Source organism: Bison bison, unplaced genomic scaffold, assembly GCF_000754665.1.
Source record: "Bison bison bison isolate TAMUID 2011002044 unplaced genomic scaffold, Bison_UMD1.0 scf7180017864144, whole genome shotgun sequence".
In the NCBI taxonomy this organism is placed as follows: Eukaryota; Metazoa; Chordata; class Mammalia; order Artiodactyla; family Bovidae; genus Bison; species Bison bison.
The window spans coordinates 3,343,811-3,349,381 of NW_011494716.1; the positions used below are offsets into that span (position 1 = coordinate 3,343,811).

Here is a 5,571-nt window from a genome sequence, read left to right on the forward strand (position 1 = left end):
GCAACTGGAGAGTAGACCCTGATTATTGCAGCTAGAGAGAAGCCCATGCAGTCACAAAGACCCAGCACAGCCAAAAATAAGAATATAATATATATTTTTTTTACCTTTGAGACTGGCTGTCTTGTTATGCAGGCATCCAGAAAAGCATTCCTATAACCTCAGCTTTAGAAGCTGGAACAAAAGGAGGGAGATCAGAGTCCTCAGGTCGAAACCCATTTGAGGTTCACCCTCTGTGATGTATCCACGTGCCTTTGTGCTTCTGCGTTTCCCTCCATCCTGTGCTCTCTCCTTTTCCAAAATAATTTCTTAATGCGGTGACTTTGGGGTCTTGTTCAGAGTCACTTCTTCCTGGATTGGTATGAAGCAGCTGAGACCGGTCAACCTGTTAGATGCTAGTAACCATGGGGTAGGACTTCTGCATATTCATCACCGACAGGGAATGGGCTTTGAAAAATCTCAGTTCGATCTGGGCATTCATGATGCACAAACCCAGGGGCACCATGTCTGTTGAATTCTACAGAGCTTGCTTGGCATGTGCAGGGACCTGATCTAGACCTGCCAGGGAAAATCACATAGTTTGTTGAGGCAGGGGAGAGGGTGAGACAGAGGGAGGCTGGAAAGTAGGGGTGGGCCAAATGAAGAAGTACAGTATGGGTCGTGTTGAATCTGGGTTTTATCCTACATTCACATGACGTCAGCGGCATTTCAGAGAAGTCCCTTTAGCCACAGCTTCAAAGGCGAGTTGGGGAAAGCTCAAACTGGAGGGAAGACAAAGTAAAAGAGTTGACTGAAAGAACATCTTCTTTCCATCAACTTCTATTTGGCACCAAACCGCTATCCCCCCTGGAATGTGTGGTGGCAGTGAAGTCCTACCCCTGCTCCCCACTTGTTCCAAGTTTCCCATGTGGCTACCATGTAATCTGGTTATGTCACCCGGTGCTATAGCCTTCAGGATTTCGGAGTTCACTTTGCTCTTCAGAAGGAGACAGAGAGCCTTAAGGTGGCCAGCAGGGCCTTGTGGAGCCTGCCAGTCTCCTCTGTCCATGGGATTCTCCAGGCAAGAATACTGGAGTGGGTTGCCATTTCCTCCTCCAGGGGATCTTCCCGACCCAGGAATCAAACCCATGTATCCTACATTGGCAGGCGGGTTCTTTACCACTGAGCCACCAGGGAAGCCCATCTGAAGAGTAAGTATGTTCTACCTGAGTGACTGAGTTGATGGTGGCCTCATAAACTTATGGAAAAGACACTGATGGAAAAGACGGTTGGAAAGGAGTAGAGACAGGGACCTCCTTTCTGGTGAAGGAATATCTTGCATCTTGGTTTGGGTTGCAGCTACATGAATCCATATATGGGGCATGAATCTACACATAGGATAAATTTTCATAGAACTTCACACACACACACACACACACACACACACACACACACATGTGCGCTCCTGAGTAATGTCTGCTGCTGCTGCTAAGTCTCTTCAGTCGTGTCTGACTCTGTGCGACCCCATAGATGGCAGCCCACCAGGCTCTACCATCCCCGGGATTCTCCAGGCAAGAACACTGGAGTGGGTTGCCATTTCCTTCTCCAATGCATGAAAGTGAAAATTGAAAGGGAAGTCGCTCAGTCGTGTCCGACTGTTAGTGACCCCATGGACTGCAGCCTACCAGGCTCCTCCATCCATTGGATTTTCCAGGCAAGAGTACTGGACTGGGTTGCCATCAAATCCCTGTGTCTGTCACTGCATACCATTTTATCGCTAAGCAAACTCGGCTCTAACTGTTACACATACAAAAGGAATGACTTATCCAGGGCATTCCTCAGCCAAGTGAAATGTCTGAAGAGTGCTTGGGATTTTGCTTTTGTTCTGCCTGAACCATAATAATGACAGTCATTAAAATCTTAATGGCAAGGGTGTTTTTAGTATAAACACATCTTCCTATAGATTTTGTTAAGTATTCACTCTTTATTATCTTGCTAAAACAGAAGGGTGTTGTATTGAGAAGGGGGATTCAGGAAATTACAGTGTTAGAGGACCAAAGTACGCCTTGGTTTCCCTGTGGAAGAAGTTTGTGAAAAAGAGAATGGACAGTGCTGTTTTATTTTCTTTTTAAATTAATTTATTTGGTTGCGTCAGGCCTTAGTTACAGTGCACAGGATCTTCACTGTGTGTGTGTGTGCGTGTGAGTGTGTGTGTGTACATGCCACACCTTCCAAAGCAATCGTTTTGATGGGCACTTCGGGGTTTCCATGTCCTAGCTATGGTAAATACTGCTGCTGTACACGCTGAAGTGTGTATGTCTTTCTGAATTAGAATGTTCATTTTTTTTTTGCCCCAGATATACACCCAGGAGTGCGATTGCTGGATCATATGGTAGCTGTAGGTTTAGTTTCTTAAGGACCCTCCATACTGGTTTCCACAGTCATCCTGTATTTCGCTTTGATATTCAGTTTCCCCTGGCAAACTTAAGATTCTCCGTAAACTCTGCTTCAGGGTAATTTCTCTGGACCCCACAGCGCCGAGCACAGTGCCTTAGGGAGAGCACACACTCAGTAAATACCTGTCACGTAAGTGTCACATTCATTATAATGAATGCCTGTGTCATGGCAGAAAGATTTATGCAGTCCACCTGTTAAGAATAAATTACTCTTCTCCTCCTGACTCAAAAATTTTTTTTCTTTCTGCAAATATGAATAATAAACATTTTTTCTACTTGTAACAAAAATATGCCCATGAGTGGTCTCTGTGGGTGCTGGTTTTCTCAGGGTCTACTAAGATGGTTCTGCAGCTTCTCTCAAAGTAACCATTGGCTGCCACCCCTGGATGGGCTCCAGCCTTGAATTGGGGACGGGAGAACCATGTGACTGGTGAGTGGCTTCACACAGGACACTGGAGTGAGGCTCCCCCTTCTTACGCCTCCTGGAGCCTTAGAACCCTCGCTCAAGCCTCAAGACCCAAACTCACTCTTTGACAACCTGGCAAGCTTTTAGATCTCATACTTTGTCCAGGAGCACAGAGAACTTCAACCCAGACCTTCCCCCGAGGTAAACCTCGCTAGACTGCTGGTGTGCTTTAATCCTGTCCAGCTCTTTGCGACCTTACGGACTTTAGCCCCCCAGGCTCCTCTGTCCATGGGATTCTCCAGGCAAGAATGCTTAAGTGGGTTGCCATGCCCTCCTCCAGGGGATCTTCCTCACCCAGGGATCGGATAGTGTCTCTTACATCTCTTTTTTCCTGCACTGGCAGACAGATGCTGGACCGCTAGCACCACTTGGGAAGCCCAGACCACCTGAAGTTCCCCTCAGTTACTGTGACTTCACTTGTTGTGATTTTTCAGCTAAAAATCCCACTGCTGTAGGAAGGGGCTCCGCATGCCAGGGCACCAGGGTCCTGTGTACTTACAACTCAGTCTCATTTGGGCTTTCATTCCAAGTGGTCAAACTCCTACTCGTTCTTGAAGCACCCAGCTTTTGTGGGCAAAAATATGCAGACAAATGCGGCTTGTTCTTTCTCGTTTTACTTTCATGCCCCGTGTTCCCAGGGCCCTCTGCCTGTCCCTGGTGCTCATGACATCACACATCCTGATGCTTATCCTAGATTACGCAGCACAGAAGACCCTCCTTCTGACCCCCTCGCCTGCCTGACCCACCCTCCCCTTTCCATAGTGAAGCTTCTTGATGTAAATGTGTGACAGCAACTGACATCACTACTTGTCCTCCTGGGAAGCAAAAGCAAATCTCAACAGCCTGAATACAAACAACGAATGAAGAGAAGTCCCCATACCCCCCTCCACTGGGACAGATAAAAAAAAAAAAAAAAAACACAAGAAGGAAATCTCCATTCAAACTATGGACTATCAGAATGTCCAGTGAAGCCACGTCTGTGAAGCTGTGTCTTTTGTTTTTTTACAGTGGGTTTAGCACCAAAATCACTGCAGATGATGACCACAGCCATGAAATTAAAAGACGCTTACTCCTGGGAAGAAAAGCTATGTCCAACATAGACTGTGTATTAAAAAGCAGGGACATTACTTTACCAACCAAGGTCTGTCAAGTCAAAGCTATGGTTTTTCCAGTGGTCATGTATGGATGTGAGAGTTGGACTATAAAGAAAGCTGAGCACCGAAGAATTGATGCTTTTGAACTGTGGTGTTGGAGAAGAATCTTGAGAGTCCCTTGGACTGCAAGGAGATCCAACCAGTCCATCCTAAAGGAAATCCTGAATATTCACTGGAAGGACTGATGCTGAAGCTGAAGCTTCAATCCTTTGGCCACCTGATGCGAAGAACTGACTCATTAGAAAGACCCTGATGCTGGGAAAGAGAAAGATTGAAGTCAGGAGGAGAAGGGGACAAAAGAGGATGAGATGATTGAATGGCATCACCGACTCAATGGACATGAGTTTGAGTAAGCTCCAGGAGTTGGTGATGGACAGAGAAGCTTGGTGTGCTGCAGTCTGTGGGATTGCAGAGAGTTGGACATGACAGAGCAATTGAACTGAACTTGTATAAGGACTATTAGAATGTTGCTGGCAGAACTCTTACTGTCCACACGGGTAGTAGATTTTTAAAATGTGGAAGATCAAGCACACTGTTGTGAACATTGAACATCACTTTATAAGTGTGTCTGTGGTAGTTAATAAACTGTCAAAAATAATAAGACTTCTGCCAAGAATAGAAGCTATAAATAGAAAAAAAATCAGAGGAGACTGCTGTGAATTTTTTTTGAAAGATAATTTTCCTTGTAAATAATTTCTATGAGGAATACACAACCCTTCAGAGGTCAAATCTACATTCCCAGCTCCTGAAGTGAACAGTCTCTGAATTAGAATGCTCCCAAAGATGTGGAGTTAAATAGAGACACAGCTACAGGGTGGCCATTACTTAAGTAACTTAATGAACACTGATACGGAGGAAATAAATCAAATGCAAACAATCAACACCAATCAAGGAAGCTGAGCATTTCGGGCACTTAAAATGTATTAAATGAGTGTTTCAATCACAGTGGGTACTTTTGCACAAACCCTCTTAATCAGCTAGCATCGTTTCCACCAAAGTGGCCCTTGCATGTAAATATGGTGGTCTGAAAAAAGCTGGTCCATTCCCACGCAAACACCATTAGGAATGGAAATTCTGCTGGGCGTTTTCACTGATAGGATAAACAACAGCAGATGCATTGGGAAAGGTCAGTGAAAATCACGTTTAGGAAAAAGGCATGGAATGATATTTTGCACATGGTTGCAAAGATAGGAATTTCAAGGATTTCCCTGGTGGTCCAGTGGCTACGACTCTGCACTCCCAATGCAGGGGGTCCAGGTTCAATCCCTGGTCAGGGAACTGGATCCCGCATGCCACAGCTAAGAGTTTGCGGGCTGCAGCTAAAGATCCCACATGCCACAATTAAGACCTAGCACAGCCAAATAAATAAATGTCGATACTTAAAAGAATGAAAAAAACACAGTAGAGTGATATGAAGAGCATGTTTCTAAAAACTGAACCCATAAAACAGATGGACATTTAAAAAAAATAAGAATTTCAAACATAGAATAAAATTTAAGGTCTCTTTCCAGGTGGCCAG

The 5,571-nt window shown here is 45.0% G+C and overlaps 1 non-coding gene across 1 annotated transcript; it reads left to right on the plus strand.

Moving 5' to 3' along the window:
* The first annotated feature begins 5,257 nt into the window (after positions 1–5,257).
* Positions 5,258–5,330, plus strand: TRNAG-CCC. The gene has a single exon. It is a non-coding gene; the product is annotated as a tRNA-Gly (tRNA).
* Positions 5,331–5,571: the final 241 nt, after the last annotated feature.